At 37.6% G+C, this 20,711-nt stretch overlaps 1 protein-coding gene across 1 annotated transcript in view; it reads left to right on the top strand.

The window, feature by feature from the left end:
* Window positions 1-20,711, top strand: part of ROR2 (ROR family WNT receptor 2) — a 145,776-nt gene that overhangs the window by 79,024 nt on the left and 46,041 nt on the right. The window lies entirely within an intron of this gene.

The raw sequence follows: 20,711 nt of genomic DNA, 5'->3' as shown, positions 1-20,711 counted from the left end.
AAAAACAAACAAAAGCAGCTCCTTGCACTGTCAGCTCATTTCTCTCTGACAAGAATCTGAAGATAAATTCATAATATCAAAATAATTGCAAACATGCAGTGAAGTCTTTTCACTGTACAGTCCCAGTCACTGTGGAGGGCCTATCGATCAAAGGGGTTATTATAATCCTACCTGAAAACTTTAAATATGACAATCTGTGCCCTCAGTTGATGTAAACTAGTATCTCCCTTGTCTTTTTTACTGATGTATTTTAATCTTTTGGGAGTTACTTTTATCCTTTCCCGCAAACACAGTGCCCTACTACACAGAGACAAAAAGGGAAAATACTGCTTCATGCTATGAGAATGATGGGAAATTTATCTTAAAAGATAAATGAATTTTTTTTTTTGCTTAAAATAATGGTTAGGGATGGTTAAAAGTCAGCAAATCCCACTCTTGTATTCATGCCACCACATTTTTAGAGCTTCTATGTCTAGCACTTTGATTTTATCTAAAGAAGAAGGTAAATTGTTGCACTTTTTCTGGACAGAATTAATTCCTGCACTGCATCCAGACTTCCCTACTGCTTTGAAAGAAACCTGAAATGGTTTTAACAGAAGGGTTAAGCTGTTTCCAAAAACTGTAACTGATCTGCTTTTTCCTCCAGTTTCTAAGCTAAGACCATAGTAAAAGAATTTTATGTAACTGAAGTGCTTTTTGATTGTAATGTTGAACAGGGAAGACTGGTTCTCTGTCAGTTATAAAAGTTTAAAGTTTCAGAAATACTTTATCAGTATCCCTTTTACTGACTGGTACAATACATTTCAGTAGTAGTTAGTTACATTTCATAAGTTTTCTAATTCTAAATGCTGTTAGTAATTGTGGTGTTTGTGTATAAAGTGGAAAAGAAGTAAAACAGAATCTCTTTACCTTGTGTATGGAAGAAAAAACAGCGTTCCCAAAATGTATTTTATAATTTGAAACATAGTGACTTAGCAAATGCAATAGCATTTACAAGGACTGCTCTGAAAGCAATGCCTTCTGTTTTATTATGTTGACCCACAACTCCACAGGTGAATGTTGATCTGGCAGTAGAGCTTGAACCTTTGTGTCAGTGTTTTTAAACTAACTCATTCTGACTTTTGAGCAAACTAAGTTATATGAGAAGTTTTCTGCAGTATGACAGTAGAGATTGAACCTTCTCACCAGTGTTTCGTTATATTTTGTTGCCATGTGACAGATGGCAGCAGAAGGGCACTCTGACAAAATGACATCTGACATGGAAGTGCCTATGAAGCAGAGATGTATCACTGAATTTCTCCACGTGGAAAAAATTGCACCCATTGACATTCATTGATGCTTGCTAAATGTTTCCGGAAGCTAAACAGTGGATGTGAGCACAGTGAGGCAGTGGGTGGTGAGTTTCAGCAGTGGTGATAGCGGCATGGAAGACAAGCCACATTCTGAATGGCCATGCACAGCTGTTGAACCACAAAAACGAAGAGCATCTTGATCAGCTCATCCATGCAAACTGGCAAATCACAGTCAGAGAACTGTGTACAGAGCTCGAAATCAGCTTCGATGCATTAGGAGCAATTGTGGCAATCTTGGATAATCACAGAATTTGTGCCACATGGCTTCCACAGATGTTCATGCAAGAAGAGAAAGAATACCATATGCAGGTTTGTCCATCAGATCCATCAGATTTTCCTGGATTGCATCATTACTGATGATGAGACAGGGCTATGACCACTACGAGCCACAATCAACAAAGCAGTCTGTGAAGTGGCAACATGTCAATTTCCCATGGGAGAAAACGTCAAGAGGCAGCTGGCAGCAGGGGAAGTTATGTGCACTGTCTTTTAGGGTAGGCAAGAAAGAGGTGATCCGCCTGGATATCCTGGAACCCTGTCAAACCGTCAACTCTGACTGCTGCATCATGATGCTGACTAAGCTGAAGGCTTGAACTTCCAGTAGCAGACCAGAGAAAAAGACAGATGGTCTTTCTCTTTCAACACAGTAACACTTGGCCCCTCCCAGTTGGATTGTGGAGTACACTGTCTGATCTTGGCAGTACTGTCCTACCACACCTACTGTATAGACCTGATTTGTCACCTTCTGACTTCTATCTGTTTGATCCAATGAAAGATGGACTGTATTATGCAACATTATCCTAGCAGCAGTATTCTCATAGCATTGTAAAACTGTGGGTCACCTCTGTTGTTGCAGATTTTTACAAGCGTGGCTTACAGGCTTGTTCTTTGCAGACAAAAATGCACAACTAACGATGGTGCCTCTGTTTAAAAAGTGTTTTGTAGCTGAGAGTTTGCTCTTATCAAATAGCATTTCTGTGCTCTTTGTATCTATTATAGTTTTCATGGAATTAAAAAGGAGGCATTACTTCCACTGTAACCTGCGTATACTGCTGAATTGAACTTACTGTTTGTTGTTACCATGGTCTTCAAGATTTTCTAACTAGACCTCAGCATCTCACCTCATTTTTATTCATGTACTATAAGAGGAAAATAACTTTTCCTGCTTTCTAAAATCTCAGTTGGTTTTTCAGCTTTGAATGAAGTAGTTGAAATTTGAAATGAAGCAAATATCTACTGTGCACCTACAGAATAGTCTATTTCTGTGAAAAGCTGATTCAACAGTTTGACTTATTCTGGCTGCAGAGGCCTTTTCTTTGTCTTTTGCTCCTCCAGAGATTTTACTTCTCTTTAGCACTTTAAATAGTACTGCATATTTTTGTAGATAGGTTAACTGCATTTGCACAAAATAGCATCATTTCATATTTAAATATATAGAGTAGTTTAAAAAGAAAAATAGAACAACATTCATAAGCCGTCTATTCTTCTGTTTTTGTCTGTCCTGCCTAGAACCTTATGTAGATCTGGCTCTCTGAAGAAAGGAAATTTTGTAGAAAGTGTTCGTGTATTTTGCCACTTCACTAATTATAATTTTGTTTGTCATTTCAGAAGATGACAGAGGAAGGCTGATGCAATTTCATCCTGTTAATCTGCCATTCTTGCAGGTTAATTGTTTTGTTCAAATGTTAAAGCATATGTTTTGGTCCATATTCTCCTCCAAATTATTCACTTTTAAGCTTAGGATGGTACATAAAAAACATTTTTGTTCCTCAAACTTATTTGAAACAGCATATTCCATTAAGGAGTATGTGATCTTATACACAAATGTGTGTTTTGCCATGTCAAAAGATGGTGCTGCCTCTCTGCCAAACATAAAGGAGCTTAGCTTTGCAAGGCAGGTCCTGTTCCAAATAACATATAGAACTCAGCCTCTCACAGGTGACTTGCTGGCTTTAATGTTAGACATCTTTACAGCCTGCTGGAGAGGAACGACAGGCTTTATTTTCTTTTGCAAAATAATTCCAGCTTCATGTAATCCTTCTTCCTTCCTTCACAGTATATTTTTAAAAGCACTTTTCTCCCTTGATCCTGAACATAGAAAACTCTTTTAAGGTCTGCTCTGTTGGGTGGAGTTTTTGTATGTTTATGACTTCTATCACATAATTTTTCTTTTGAACTGTGTACTTACATAGAGGCGAGCTAGAAAATTGAGTGTTTCTAGAGGGGTGTCTGACAATTAAGGTAATGTCATATTTTCCAGCAAGAGTACCAGATCCATGCTGTGTGTGATTTAACCAGCAGTTTCTGCATGAAGAACAGTGTTAACTTTGTTTACTGGAGGATTACTGAAAATCCTATAATTCATCACTTGTCTGTCAGAAGCAAGTTTTCTCTGATTTAGTGCCTCATTCAGAACTGAAATGTACATATTTTACCTTAAACGTTGGGTGTTCTGTTTCAGGACCTACATTCTAGCTTTGTGTAGATTACAAATAGCCTTAGTATATATTTTCATAAAATGACAAACTGTATGAATGATAGAAAATGCTTTAAGGCATGTTGCTACCAGATTAAGATGCACTGGTTGCTTATTATAATGCTGTTTTTCAAAACAAATTAACTGTTTGACTATATGGTTATTACAGTAAGTGATGAGAGACTGTAGAACTTTTATATGCATAAAGTAGCATGCAGTGGTGGATACTTGCATTGGTTGACTTCAGGTGAAGAGTAAATGGCTGTATTTAATACCCTATTTCTTACATCAGTCACACAGCTTTTGCATCTACTTGATACCTCAGCATGTTAGGCAGTTAAGAATCAAGATTCACATATTCACCCCCAAATTTTTCGCTTCCTTAAAAACCTGTTGACTCTCCTCTCTCAAGAGCAAGCATTTTGCTAAACAGCAAGCTGGTGCTTTTTTGTGTAGTTGCATAGTATGAAGAAGAAGATGCCTTCTGGTTTAGCTTTTTTATCCAAAATAATTTTTCATTTTTCATAATGTCAGAAGTTCCATTATTCTGATGCTGGAACGAGTGGGTTACACAAGCCTTATACACTGGTAGAATTCAGCTGAAGACCTGCTTGATGCTGGAGCAAGCGTTTTGATAAGGGCATTAATTGTTGTATGTACAGATTCCATTTCCGTATAACAAAGGGAGAGAAATGAGATATAAGCCATGTGTGCTTTTCCCCTTTCTGTTTTTGCTCTGTTGCTGCTCTTGAAAAGATTGGAGACAGTATTGATATTTCCTCACACGTCATCCAGGATACTGAAAGACTTTTTATGATTAGTGAGCAAGCTGTTCTTTTAAAACTTATGACTAGTGAAATAAATTGGTTATACATATTTCAACAAAAGATAATTTGTGGTTAATTGCATTTTCTAGATATTAATAAATAAACTCTGGGAGGAGGATTACCCATCCAACAATTAATTATTTTTGTGGTTAAGAAGAGGTTTATCCAAACATAGAATCATTGGATGGCTTGGATTTGAAGGATCCTTACAGCCCATCCAGTTTTAATCCACTGTCTTAGGCAGGGTTGCCACCCACTAGATCAGACTGCCCAGGACCCCATCCCACCTGACTTTGAATACCTCAGCCATTAATATTTTCTTCTAAAATGATCGTTGATATTCTTATGGAAACCTGGTAGTGTCAGCTTAGGATTTAAAAAAAAAAGAAAAGAAAAGAAAAAAAGAAAAAAGCCCAGCAAAGTAGCATTTCAAATTATGAAATATCCTTTGGCAAAATAAGGCAAAGTAATAGGGCGCTTGATGTTATGTATCTTATCCTTCATGGGGTTTCTATTTGAGACCACTAAATTATATTTCAAATAACACAGGTTATTTGCCTCAATTTTTCGCATGGATCTTTAGATCTTTCCTTTTAAACTTCACTCTTCTGATCTTCGAGAATTAGATTTGGGTACTTCAGACCATATGGGCTAAAACTGAGTGCTTGTGAGTTCTGACTAAATAACATAGTTATGATAGTAACATGCAGCTGGCTTGCTCACTGAGACCTCTCTTCCCTCCACCACTGTGTCTAACATTTTCTCCAATAGTCCTTTCACTCCTCTTTTCCTATCTCAACTCTCCATTCTCTTTGCCTTTTTTGCCTTGCTTTTTATTCACCTCATAAATCAGTTCTCCCCTTTGTGAATTTTTCTGTTTATTTGGCATCAAAATCCAAATATCTCTAAGGAAAAAAAAAAACCTCCACGAACAAGAGCCACTGTTCCGTAGACTGCAAATGGGAAATTAGTGTTTCTTAGTGCCTAGGTCTGTTGACAGGCTCTAGGCTCAGGCTTTGGAACAAAAATGTGTGTACTGCTTACCTATAGCTGGGCAGTATAGAAGTCACTAGTGATTCTGAATGCCAAGCTTTTCTGTTGCACTTCCTTCCTCTCCCTTCTGGCCCAGAGCGTCCTGAAGGTTAGCCACACTACAGGTAGAGTCGTGATCTTGTTTAGTTGTCTTCCTCCACTTCTCCCATCCTCCCCATCCCTATTTTCCACACCTACTTTCCTTTGCTTCTGCAGATACAGGCAAGTTGTCCCAGGGGCAGCTTCTTTGTAAGTGTAAATTAAGAGTGTGGATCTGATGTCTTGCCTTATGAAATGAAGAGGAAATCCCATCTCACTGAGGTCCTAAACTCTCACCTTTTGTCGGGGTACATAATCACTACCAGTGTTTTAACAAGAAATCCTTAACTTCTTATGTGGCTTTTAGGTTCTGAAATATTGAATCCAGAATGCCATTTTATTAAATTTTTTAAATACTATTCTAAAAGCTACTTGAACTTCTGCTTTGTTGAATGTCTCTTAAGAGGTACTAGCTTAAAAGGTATTGGAGGAATGGAACTCAATGTGAAAGAATATCTAAATTAAGATTTAGTTTTATGCATATTTATTTATATACACTACACTCCCATCACAGTGTAATATGGACTGTAGGTAGCTGACACATAGTCCAGGCTTCCAATTGCCTGCAAATAATGATCAAATCTTTTTAGGCTGAAACAAAACCTTTGAAAGGAAACATGCATTCAAAGTGCTAGAGATAAAAGATTCAAGAAGTCTTGCTACTGCTCTGGACACTGTGAGATCAAACAGCTCTCTGTTTGAGAAGGGTCACCCATTTCTGTTTTTAAAGAATTGCAGACTGCTGGCCTTCATGTAAGTTCAATTTGGAGACTGTTTAGTATGTGGATAATAACTCTTCCATAATGCATTTCTCCAGAGCTGTTCTTTACACATGAACAAAGTTACGTATGTTTAAAAATGAAAGGAGAATTGAAAATGTAGCACTGTAATAATGTTAAATCTTAACAATCAAGCAAAATGACTAGTACATGTGAGAAGTGACCTAATCTACATTGCTTCCTTGTTAAAACTATTCCGAAAGATTTTAGGGAAAGTATTTTGCTTTTATGATTCTACATATTTAAGTCAACTTTGTAAGGTTGATGAAACTTGATTTTCTTCAGATACATAAAATGTGCAGCCCGTCTCTGCATAAATGCACAATTCCTGAAACAACCCTGTTACTGTTTAAACAGCTAGTATAAATAATGAACCACTCCATTACCAAGAATATAAATAAATGAAGACAAGTAAGGGTTCTCTAGAGCTGAAAGTTTAGGTTATGCAAAAACTTCGACAGCTGTAATTTGTAAGTCCTTGCAGACTGAGGGGTGTGAGTGATGTAAACTCTAGAAAGCCGACATTTAATTTATGTCTATTTTGTCATTTTGCAAAAAGGCAGGACTGCATTATTACGCTTTTTTTTTGCTTTTCTTTTCTTTTTTTTTTTTTTTTTCTTTTTTTTTTTTTCTTTGCTTTTTTTTGTCCTGTGTACAAATTTTGAATGGAGCAACGTCTGGCAGAAAAAAATTTCAAAAAAAAAAAAAAAAAAAAAAGGATTAAGCTGTGCAGTGCTGTAAAAAGAGAACAGTATTAAACTGCATTATGAGTGATAAGAATCATAGAATCATAGAATCACAAGGTTGGAAAGGACCTACAAGATCATCTAGTCCAACCATTCTCCCATTACCACTGCTTCCACAAGCACTAAACCATATCTCATGACTCCTCATCCAGATGCCTCTTGAACACTGACAGGGACGGTGACTCCACCACCTCCCTGGGCAGGCTATTGCAGTGCCTGACCACTATCTGAGAGAAAAAGGTTTTCTTTATATCTAATCTAAATCTCCCCTGATATAACTTGTGGCCATTTCCTTGGGTCCTATTTGTTGCCTGGGAGGAGGCCAAATCCCTCCTCATCACAACCTCCCTTCAGGAAGTTGTAGAGTGCAATGAGCCAGACTGAACAATCCCAGCTGCCTCAGCCACTCGTCATAAGACTTGTGCTCCAGACCCCTCACCAGTTTTGTTGCCCTTCTCTGGACACGTTCCAGGGCCTCAATGTCTTTCTTCCAGTGAGGGGCTCAAAACTGAACACAATACTCCAGGTGCAGCCTCACCAGTGCTGAATATAGGGGGATGATACCTCCTTGCTCCTGCTGGCCACACTATTTCTAATGCAGGCCAGGATGGCACTGGCCCTCTTGGCCACCTGGGCACACTGTCAGCTCATGTTCAGCCAAACATCAACCAACACCCCCAGGTCCCTTTCCTCTTCACAGTCATCCAGCCACTCTGCCCCAAGCCTACAGCACTGCATGGGATTATTGTGGCCAAAGAGCAGGACCTGGCACTTGGCCTTGTTGAACCTCATCCTGTTCACCTCAGCCTAGTGATGAAAGCAGTAATTCCCCCTCCTGTTTATGTGCTCCCTTCCAGTTCTGGAAGGCTGCAATGAGGCCTCCTTAGAGCCTTCTCCAAGCTAAATAAGCCCAGTTCCCTCAACCTTTCTTCATAGGAGTAGTGCTCCAGCTCTCTAACAATCTCAGTGGTCCTCCTCTGGGCCCATTCTAAGAGCTCTGCATCTCTCTTGTGTTGCAGGCTCCAGGCCTGGACACAGTACTCCAGATGGGGCCTCACAAGAACTGAGTAGAGGGGGACAATCACCTCCCTCTCCCTGCTGGCCACTTCTCTTTTAATGCAGCCTGGAACACAGTTGGCCTTCCAGGCTGCAAGCATGCACTGCTGACTCATGTCCAGCTTCTCACCCACCATGCCTCCCAGATCCTTCCCTGCAGATCTGCTCTCAAGGAGTTCTTCTCCCAGTCTATGTAAATACCTGGGAGTACTCTCGCCCAAGTGCATCACCTTGCACTTAACCTTGTGGAACCTCATCAGGTTCAAATGGCCCACTTTTCCAGCTTGCCCAGGTCCCCCTGGATGGCTTCCCTTCCCTCCAGTGTTTCAATTGCGCTGCTCAGCTTGGTGTCATCTGCAAACTTGCTGAGGGTGCACTCAATTCCATCATCTATGTCATTGATGAAAATGTTGAAGAGCACTGATCTGAAGTTCAGGGCACACCACTTGTGACTGGCCTCCACCCAGACACAGAACTGTTGATCACAATCCCTTTGGCTGTGATCTACCAGCCAGTTCTTAATACATCTTAATCAGAACTTAGAGAAATGAGGCAAATATTTGACAGGGTGAAGAAATACTACACCAGATTTCCTGACAAGCTGCAGCTTGAGACGAATGGATAGACTCCAGTAAATGTTCTCCATGAGGAAAAGAAGAATGGTAAAAAAAAACAACTCAATATTCTCTTCGGTGTAGCAACTGTTTTCTGCTAATCTAATAATCCAAAACTACATTTTTCAAGTGCTTGAGGGTTTGTAAACAATTACATTTTAATAAACTGAGACCTACAGGCACTATAAATACCATTGTTTTTCATGTCATATTTTTTTTTAACTTTGAAATCTAAAGGGAATTTATATGTTATTTTGAATACATTTTTATAAAAAAAACTACTTTGAAATTCAAAGAACATTCATGACTGTGCAACTGACAGAACACCTTACATCCCACACTAAAGATGTGGCTTATCTTGGCCAATTGTGCATTACACAGTGAAGCATTAACACATGAACTTGGGCTCAAACATGTTTATTTCTATCCATGTGTTATGCACATCTTTTACGATTTCCAAATATCAGAAGCACTCAGAAAATTGCAGTGCTAAATAATACAACAAGACTGAAGTCATGCTGAGCTGAATAATTACATTGCTACTGATAATAAATTATAGTTTAAACTAAATTCTCCTCTAGATTTTGGTCAGCCATTTTTATATCATTGAAGCCATTTGAAGTCGTAATAACTAGCTGTTGTTCCTGTTGCTGTTGGCCAACTTGTGCTGCTACTCCTGCCTTATTTCTCTTTCTTCAGCATAGCTAAAGCTAAGTAGCCTCTTTTGAATGATTAATCTGTATCATTCAAGAAAACTACAGAAATTCAGTCATCTTTGTATCCTATAATAAATAGTTTTGTACAATATACATCATTATCCACACTTTTTTAGTGAACTGACATGATTGGTTTTCATACTAACCTAGCTAATATATTAATTGCAGTTGACAAGCTAGCGCTTTTAGGTTGGTTTTGAGTGTTGAATTCTTATTCTGAAAAGCAAAAAGCAAATATAAATGTTTAGTTACTGTCTTGATTGTAGTGCAGCTTTATTAACAGCATTGTTACATATCTCTTCTTTAAAAAGTAAGAAAAAATCGAAGGTATAGCAATCAGAACACAATAAATGAAAAGTGCATTGTGTGTTAACTAGAGCATCAACAAGATATTGCTGTGTTCAATTTTTACCATAATTTTTCAGTGCAGTAAGTATTGCTGTTTTATGATTCAGGGCAGTAAGATCTCTTCAGATCTAATTAAATGTCTTGTTACAGTAACACAATGTATTATGTATGTAGCCTCTTTTGTTTATGGAGAAGTTTCGCGAAATCCGACCAATCTAACTCACTGAATGTTCGTGTGGCCTTCGTTTCATGAAAAGTGATTGATAAAGCACAGTAGCTGGATTATAATACAGGAATTTAATCCTTCTGTGATCTCTAAAGGTTGAGTTGCTGTGGAAACAATAAGAGTTCTCAAAGCTGATTTTTGCAACAGTTATTTTCCTATCATCGTTATTGAACCACAGGGATTTATGTCACTTGTGGACTCATTCTGCTGCTGTTCTTTTCTTAATTTTCTATTTGTAGTTGTAAGCATGAAAGAATTCCAGTGTTTCATACTTAACTCTGATTTCTCTTTTGGCTTAATATCATTAGCTATGATGTTTAGATTCCTTTATGGGGTTTGGAGGATGAGCTTGGGATTGAAATTTATATTGTAATGAGTTTTTTACTGAAAAGGAGAAAAAAGAGATAAATGTGTACGTAGTGCAGCCAGTTTTTGGTTGATATGCATATGACTTTTTCCTGTGCTTTTATTATGTTTACATTGATGCGACGTGTTTATGTGTTCAAGTTTACGGTTAGTTCTCTGTTATGAGGTCTGTTGTGTCAGTGTGGCAAGTTATCTTGTTTTGTAACTGAGATTTCTTGCTGTATTAATTTGACTGTGTTTTAGTTTTATTGGATATTGCTATGTTTAAAAAAAGAGAATTTTTTAATTCTGAAACATAAAGGAATATATTGTTCATTTTTCCTGAGTTTTGTAGTAGAAAAGGCAAATAATATATATTTCCACTTTTTAAAGTGGAATTTTAAAATAAATATTCTTAGAATGTGTTTCAGATAAGACTTTCACTGTCCTAGGAGGCATCTTAATAGATTCTATGTGATGTTCTTCTTCCAAGAAGTGATACTAGCTCTGTCATATTGTGTAGGCAGCAGGTAACTGAGCAGAGCACCTAATAATCTATTGTTTATACAGTAATTATCAAACAAGTGAGGCTAGATTTTTCAGATTAATGTACAGAAAACAGAATAGAGGCATAGTGGAGAAAAAAGTAGACTAACCCGGAATTACAAAGTCAAGGGCAGTATATCCATTGGTTGGCTTTTGGGGTCTTAGTAGTTTTAAATATTTAAGAAGTCATTGCAAGAGTGATACAAAGTTCTTCGTTTTGCAATAGATATTTGACTACCTCTTTTTTATGTTCATAGATCTGGATTGTAGATCACCAAGTTTCTCTTCCGTGTTGGCTGCTTTGTAGAAAACCTAGGAGGCTGAAAGTATAGTGGAGGATCTTGAGGAGGTTTTTCCCAGTTCTTTCTTAATGTTATGTCTAGAGGTGGAAAGTGTAGTATATACAAATAATTACTCCAGTCTTTTCAAAGATGTATTTCTTTAGCGCCACGGCAGATAGCTCATTGTTAGGATGCGATATGCTTCTTGCTTAATGCTTTTAACAGGATTGCCTGAGTGTTTTCCCAAAGCATGCAAACTATCTGTCAGAAAAAATAAGTTCCAATAACTTTATTACTACAGTAACAGTAGGCAGTAACTTGCCTAACACAGGTACATATATAGTTAAATTAAAAAAATAATTAAAAAGTGGCTGTAGGTGAATAGTTACAGAAAGTCAGAGATTCTCTCATATTACACAGAGTGAGGAAACTGCTGAGTGCTCGCAAAAATGGACATTGAAAATAACTAACATTTTAAAACAATCAGTGCTGATAAGTTGTATCTTATAGCTATAATGAAGAAAAATGTCTTTTCATGAAACTAGTGGCAGATAAAGTAAACAAGCCTTCCTGGACTTCTGTACCATACATAATAGGTCACCTCTGACAACTTTGTAGATGTTTGACTGCTCATGCTTGCTATATTTTCAGATAGTTCCTTGTCATGCAAATTTCATTAAATAGAAATGCAGTTGAACAAAAATAGCCAGATGTCTGAGAAGTATATGCAGCTTTGAATTTTTCCTCCCATTTACTGTACTGTTCCATTGCTGGTTTCCCTCTCCTGCTCTGTTTGACTTGACACGCTGTTGCCACTGCTGCATCTTCGCTCATTTTGATCTTAACTGAACCTTTGTTCTGTGCATTCTGAGCTTGAACTACTGTCTTCCCAGTTTATGGCAGTTCTCTCTATGGATCACAGCCTGCACAACACTGCAGCCTGAACTTCTAATTATGTTACAGGCTCAGTACAAGCCATACTAGGGAAATACATAGTGCTGATAAAGTGGCTTCTCTGTTAACAAGGATGGAGAGTCTTGATTCTACACCACTTTAGTACCAGTGGAAATCCAGTGTAGTACTGTCATACATAATTGGTGAGGGGTGTCCCCCATCAGTTACTATCACGAGGAAAACAGACTCAGCATAGGAAGATTAACGTAATTTGTTGTCTGTTACTAGCAGACCAAAGCAGTGAGGAGAAAAAAAAAGCAAACTAAAAACACCTTTCTCCCATCTGCCCTGTTCTACCTCCTACCCCTGAGCAGTACATGGGCAGCATGTAGTGGGAGCTGCAGTCAGTCTGTAACACTTTGCTGCTCCTCCATGATCACTCTCTGTTTCTGGTCCATGTGTATCTCTCTCCTGGGATGCTGTCACTCCAAAAATGATGCCATGTGGGCTTCTCACAGGCTGCAACTCTCCTAGCACTGCTCCAACACACCTTCATACCGCAGGGCCCACCCTTCAGGCACTGCTCCATTCTGGTCCCTAAGGGCAAAATCTCCCCCAGCCCTCCTGCCCCACCGCAGGCTACTCCCCCTACTCCTGCAGGAGTGTCCATAGGCTGTGTGTCCTCCTGACATCATCTCCTGCTGGGCCATGGGTTCCTCCATGTCTGCATGGGGAAATCTGCTCTACACAGTGCCCACATAGAATCATCATGCTGCAGGGGGACAGCCTGCTCCTCCATAGGCTTCTCCTGTACAGCAGGGAGCTGCTGTTCTGCATCTGGAGAAACTCCTAACCTTCTGCAGTGACCTTAGTGGCTGCAGGGCCGCTTTTCTTCCATCTCTCACTCCTGTCTCCCAGTTGCTATTGTGCAGGAGTTTTCCATCTCTCACACCTGCTCTCCCAGAGCACACATGGCATCACCCACAACTCAGCTCTGGCAGCAGTGGGTCCCTTCGGAGCAGCTGGAGCTCTGCTCTAACATGGGCATTGTTGGGCTCTGCTACCAAAACCTTAATCACACAAACCCAGTGCCACCTAGTCAGTATTTGAGAATAAATTTTATGTTTGGAATAAATGTGGAGGTTTGCAGTTAAACTGTAGCATCTTAAGCTCATCAGTTTTCTGTCTTTCATTGCACAGTAGGTGCTTACTATGCATATGTTACTTCCATGAACATCACATGTGAATACACTGCCTGTATTTTTCACCAACTCAGAATTAGGGTATTCCATTATGCTCAGTTTATCTGTTCTGTTTCTTTATGTGACTGCCTAGACTGAGGGAGATTAATGTTATTGTTTTGTTTTAAAGATAGGAAACATGAGCATAAACATTTAAAAGTGTGCTTAGAAATAAACCTGTTTTCAAGTGTTCTGCTGGGCTAAGACTGTTTTTCTGAACGGGAGTCTTGAAGATTTCAGCCTCAGGCTGCAAACAGCACTGGTATTTTTGGATTCTGAATTATTTTCAGAAAAAAAGAGCACTGTGAAAATAGTTATTTCTTCCAGTTGGTGGAGTGTTATACTCATAAATCATGATTATTTTCGACCTCTTGGCTGGGACTATTTTATTTTCACAGCCAGAAGCAGTAAAATAATCAATCATGTAATATTACCATGGATAATTATCATGTTGCTTAGCGTTCTTTGAGCTACTGCAGGTGTGTTCTCAGCTTCTATTGGTTGTGTTTGAACTGTGATTTTACAGCTGAGGTAGTGAAGAGCTTTAGAATGTATCCACAATTGCTTTTTGTTGTTGTATAGAAAAGCTATGTTTGTGATAGTTAGTAGTCTTTGTTTCATTGTTGCAACACTAGAAATGACACTGAAATGCTTCTGTGGTTTAAAAGGACTCAAGTACTTTATGCCGTAAATATGATTGAGTACATTCTTTTTTATTAAACATTTAGAACAATTTTATTGCTGTAATTACATCTTAATTTCTTTCCAAGTGTTGCTTTATTTTTTGCCTCTCTTTACAAGGAGCAAAGCTCATGCTTTGCAGTGATGGCAAAATTTCTCTGCCATGATGCTCCCAAATACAGTTGAAATCTGGAATCTGTGATCAATTGAAAGTAGCATAAGCTATCAGAGTAATCTGAAAACTCCATCTTGACTTTTTTCTGCCCCAGCTTCTTGCTTTCAAGCTGCTTAATTTCTTGTGCTGAGTCAAAAACTCATACGGCTGCACCACAATGACATCAAGGAACTAACCTTTACCCATCTCTGCCTCTGGGCAATAGAGCTACAAAAGTTAAGGGATATTTACTGCAGACATTAGATCTGGGTTCTCACATATTTTGAAAATCCTGGTAGACATCTGTTTCCATCTTTTGCCATCAAATGCTTTTAGCAGTCTTGCCTAAGGTGACTTGGCAGAAAGCTTAAGAATTGAAAATAGTTTTGGGGTATTCTTTGGCGTAGGCTAGGATATTGTTGAATGAGCCCTGCTGTGTTATAAAGTAAGAGCAGCTGAATTTTATCTTGACTTTGTTCTGGCTCTGAATCTGTAGAATAAACTGTAGTTCAATGCTTATAACCTCTGGAGCTTTATAGTGTACTGAACTTGGTTACTTAAAATGAGTATCTTCTCTTCCATGAGTGTTGTTTGTTTTATGGTAGAACATCTGTTAATGAGAGTTCCCATGTGAATGAAATGTAAGTAAATCTTTATCATCAGTATTTTTCACTGATGTTTCTGAACACTCATTTTAAGTGGCAAATATGTGTTCCAGAATGAGGAATCTTAAGTTATTTAACAGTTAAAAGTAGGAGTTGTGTAATAAAAGATTAACAATTAACAGTGCAATTGAAAACACAGATGGAATTAACGTAAAATATGCATTAAAATAAATTAAAGTATTCATTGAACTCCATGTCTGAATCTCTGGAAATACTGTTTTAAGTGGCTTATGTTGTCACACTGACTTCATAATACTAGGAATGCCTGGCTGATGACTGGGAGGATAAATTGCAACTGTGGTGTATCTTTTGCTGTATTGGAAGTTCATTATATATATATTATAACAGAGATTAGTGTGATATGCAGATTCCCTTTTATGCATTTGTCTAATAAAAGAATATCATAGCATAAGATTTTGAAGATCTGTTAGGATTAGACTGAGTAATGAAGTCGCAGAGAGCAGAATGAAGGTAATTTAATATTTGCATTTGGAATAGTATTTATAATAATATAAAAATTTCTGTGTGAAACAAATAAAATACTTGTCATTGACATAGATACTAGACCTCAGATCAGCCTTTCGTCCCCTCGTGTAGTTCTCATGCTTTGTAGTAGAGCATTTTTCCTGACACATGTTGACATAAAATCATTTCTGTATAGTTCCTAGGTAAAACTGAGAAAAATATAAAGAAAGGAAAAATTGTACTACTGAAACAAGACATTGGCTTCAATAAGGAATGCTTATAAATTGTGGGTATTTATAATTCAGATCTGGTTCTTTTAAAAGGTTTCTTGTCTGTGTTTTCTGCTGGTTTTCTGAAGATTCTGTTACTTGTAGGCTGGTGTTGGCTTTGCTTTAAATATACTTGTTTAATGTTTTGGTTCTTGTTACAACAGAACAGACATACAAAAGCTTGTGCTATTTCTAAGTCTGATAGTGTGAACTTTTAAAATTACTTGCAGCTAACTTCACAGTAGTAAAAGAACTTAAGGATGTCTTCAAAAATAAGTTTTACTACATACCATACTACCCAGAAAATAAGTCTTCTTTGCAAGCTGATGGCAGGTTAAGAAATGTTTGTTATTCAGATTTTACTGACATCTGAGTAGGGCTACTGCAACAAGAACTACAGATTATTTTTTCTACCTTTACATATTTTTATGTGAAATTGTAGCAGTTAAGTAAAATGTGCTGTGGCAGTTCCAATCTGTTATAACTATGAAAGGGGGGCACTGATTTCATGCTACAAACTGCATCTTTTGTAGACTATTCACCACCCTTTACAGGTCTGCCAAGCCCACTCTGCAATTGGTTGCCAGGGGCTGCAGATGTTGGAAAAGAGAAATTTCAATGAAAGGCCCTGATTCAGCAACCTAAGCAGACTGCCTCCTCCAGCCAAAGTAATCAGATTGGCAGCTGAATCAAAGGGTACAGTGGGCCCTTTGTTTGCGAGCTCCAGAGGTTAGTAATTGACAGAAGGTCAACAAAGTTTTATGAAGAAAAGAACAGAATATCAGAGCATATTAGGCTGCAGAGAGTGATTTTGGAAGTTTTATGTTTTTGAAAGAAAGTTAGAACCTGAGTCACAGGTTACAGTTGCAGGAAGCAAAGGCTGCATATTGCCATTTAAATCTGAAATGGTTTCAATAATTTCATCAATGGACGGGATTATTGATGAGCAGAAGGAATTACTGTATGAAAAATCTGCAGTTGCTCTAGCTGTAGCTGTATGCAATTGTTTGTGTAGAAGAATTTCTTCGTAAGCTTTGAGACTTAGTGTATCATGGTAGAATGATACATAATTTCCTCACAGAACCATGAGACTGGACAAGATCTTAAGAGGTTTCCTTTCACCCCAGGGAAAAGAAGAACTAACTGTATCTGTGCAGTTGCCTAATCTCCCACCCTGGAAAATGTCATTTGTGGAGATCCATGCATTTGGATCTAGTCCGAACCTAATCTCCTTCAGATTAAGCAGGCATAGTCACTCATTTTTTCTTTTTGTTGGTCTTGTTTTCAAGACCATTCTCATGACACTAATTGTAGTATCTCAGTTTGATCATATCCATCTTGGAGAGTGATACACAAAACTAAAAAAAACAGTCCAGGTCTTTATTATGTTGAGTAAACTGGAAGGATTGCTACTGCTTACATGTCCCAGTATGATATTTTACTTATTTGCAGTAACTTGAGATTGTTGACTTGTGTTAAATTCTAATCCATTTAAGCCAGTTCAGTGTTGATTTCTATACTATTTATTACTCATCTCTCTGTTTTATTGAAAATGCTTTAAAATAACCTCTTTGTTCCATTATTTTTTCAAGAACTGATGTTGAGCTGGTGCATCTGTAGTTCTCTGGCACTCATTTTTACCTTTTTAAATAAGTAATAGGAACTATTTATGCAGTTTCCAGTCCTTTAAGATTTCATCTGTGCTCTACAAGAACTGAAAGACAGTTATTAACATTGCACCACATTGTATCAGTCAGCTCTTAACTTCTCTAAGTTAATCAGGCCCACTCTGGTTGAAAATACCTGACTTTGTTATTCTCTTCCTGTTTGAGTCTGAGGCCCTGGTTTGTCTCTGGTATTAATTATAATAACTACCTGCTTGGATCTGGGTTTTTAATGAAGATTAATGCTTTGTTTTGATGTCTGTTCATTTTCAATTTTGCTTATTGCAATAATCTAGCAAGTATTGAATGATGTTTAAACTCATAACCATTTCAGAAGGAAAAAATGCAACTCTTTCATGATGAATAGTATGCAGCCTGAGTTGGTGTTGTGGTTTATCTGGTAATTTTGTTTTTTCATGTGTTAGAACATTCTTATCTCAGTAACAGAGGATATTTTCTTAGATATTTTGTTGGTCATCAGTGCCTGAATTGAAGAAGAGCTACCTACTTTGTCAATAAGCAAGTCTTCCTCATATTTGTCGGAGAAGGGAATTAACAAAAGGAGAAATAATTATTTATATTCAGCTGGAAAAGTGTTCTATGTATTGCTTGTCTTCTTGCTGAAATTTGCCACATGTAAGTCTAAGAAACAGAATATCAACTCACATTTTGCACACCATAAATTCAGAACATCGACTAGGTATGATTTCTGTTTTGGTTTTGGAATTTTCCCTTCATTGAAATAACTTCCTCTGTTGCTCAGAAAAGTAAAGAAGTTATGTTTTTAGATGAACAGTATAAAAGTACAATTTACAGCATCTGTGTTTTTCTTGACAGTGTCATCCCTAAAAAGAGGGATGTCCCTGAGGATGTGGTAGGCAATCAATATGAAATACTCATTGCCCCATATGGGAGTATCCATTAAGGTGGAGTTATACTGCAGTCTTGTCTGCTCATGTACAAGGACAGAAACTGGTTATTTTTTCTACCTGATACTCACTGCAAATGTAGATTGTAGATTCAGAAATGAGCTATGATTCTCCTAGAGGGTGAAGAGTGGACACATACAGTTGAAAATATGACAGTAACCATACTAGAGCAGATCAGATGTCAACCCCTTCAGTGTCACGGCTCCAGCAGAAGCAAAAAGGAGATGCAGGAGAAAAATGGTAAGAGAGGCTTGTATACGTACTTCTAGGTATTTTCCTAACTTCTAGCCATGTTGAGCTCAGGAACCTCCTCATCCACATATGATTTCTGTATATTAGTTATGACTCCATAGATTTTTTTCTTCTATTAACTTGTCCTTTCTCTCCTGTAATCCATGTGAACTCTGACCACAGCCTAACTATGATTTGTCTCAGAAAGCTTGGTCTTTCACTTTCTGAAATTTCCCTTTGCTGTTTTCCCATGTTTTTACTGAGAGATCGGTAAAAGAGAACATACTGGATCTCAACAGTCCAAGAATCTCATGATTGAAAAGCACTTCAGCCACCTCCTTCTCAGTGGTGAATTCTAGCAGGTGCACAGAAGTTTTTTCTATAACTTTTATTATTCTTATTGCTCTTCTCTGGAACTTTCTGTAGCACTGTGTCCTTGTTTCAAGATGAGAGAACTTCAATAACATGCAACATTCTATGTATAAAAGAGAAACATAGACGTATACAGCAGCATAATGCTGTTTTCAATTTTATTCTCTACTCCTTTCCCAGAAATAGCGAAGACTAACTGAATTTATCCTTCTTACTGCTTTTTCGCACTGAGCTCAATTTTGTTGGAACTAGCAATTTTGAAACCAAAATCTTGCACCTCAACTGTCATAACTAGCTCTGAACAAACCTTGTATTGAGAAAGAATTTTCCCTGTGTTCATTACTTTTCATTTCTCATTGTTTTTCCTAGCCAAGTATGTCTTTCTTTACATTCCCTGTCTTCTCTTTCTTTAATGGCATTGAGTGTGATCATGATAGCCGTGTACACTTTAGACATTTCTTTTCCATCTTTGTGGGTTTTCACACATCTTGGCAGCAGCAGGACATGGAAAAATGCTGGGGGGGGGGGGGGGGGGGGGGAGAGGGGGGAGGAAGGGAAAGTAGAAAGAAGAGAAGTAAACTGAGATACTCAGATTGGAATATTGTATAAATGAAATGGGAAAAAGGACAGAAGTTAATAAGTGTAAAACTGCAAATCTGATGAATATATGTGTGGAAAATGAGTGATAGTACATGATAAGAAATGTCTGCTGTGAAGTAATGAGAGTTAAGGAAAAATGATTGCAAGGATTATTCCTTCCTTCCTGTTAAGGAAAGTGTAGAGGATTCAATCCTAAAAAGCAAAGTGTATTAAGTTGGGAATTTAAATTCCAGAAACACTGAGAATATTCAATGGGTATACATTGTCTTTTTCCTGGGAGAGGATTCTTTTATTCTGTTTAACTCAAGGTGAAAATCTTCTATTTGATTGGAGGATCTTGTTGATTGTCTGAACTAGAAGAATTTCTGATGTAAAAAATTATTTTTTCATGCTTATAATGACTTTATGGCATCTTATCTTATGATTCAGTAAATTCAAGGTTAAAAATTCAGAATAAATATGGTCTAACTGGAACTTTGCAAGTTGCATTAAATATAAATGTTTCTTTCATAAAGGCATCAATTTAAGTGAGAGATCTGTTTTTTATTTATAATTTATTTAGCAGATAAAGGATTTTCAATTTTAACATTGCTTAGTCATGGAGATTTTGCTTGTAGGTGCTGTCTATGGTTTGTAATTATTCTCTACTAAATGTCTTTGCCAGACATAAACTTGTCAAGCATGAGAATTAATCACACAAAATTATTACTGAAACATTTTCAAATTGGCAAATGCTTTCTTCTCTTACCATTTTTGCTTTTTAAAGCTTTTCAAAACAAAGAGATATGAGTCTGGGAAGGAGGGAAAAGAGGGAAAAATTTATTTGCTGATGTCTGGTTTAATGTTTTTCCTGTTATGAATCTCACTAATTGACTGAAGAAATGGAAACAAGCATTTCAAAGTTGAATACACAGCATTAAAGGAGGTGTTTTTCTTACTCTTTCTTTTTCTCCGTTGTTTGGTCTTCCCCCTAACTGGTCAGTGTTGGTGTCCCATTCTAATCTCCTTGTGATACTTAAGGGAGGTCAAGCAGAATGAAAGGAGTAGAGGCAAGCGTCTCTCAGTTTTCCTTGGAAAAATGAGAAGTGATGTATCTCTGCTGA

Source organism: Meleagris gallopavo, chromosome Z (genome assembly GCF_905368555.1).
Source record: "Meleagris gallopavo chromosome Z, MGAL_WU_HG_1.1, whole genome shotgun sequence".
Classification (NCBI taxonomy): Eukaryota; Metazoa; Chordata; class Aves; order Galliformes; family Phasianidae; genus Meleagris; species Meleagris gallopavo.
This window is presented reverse-complemented; position numbering and strand designations above follow the sequence as displayed.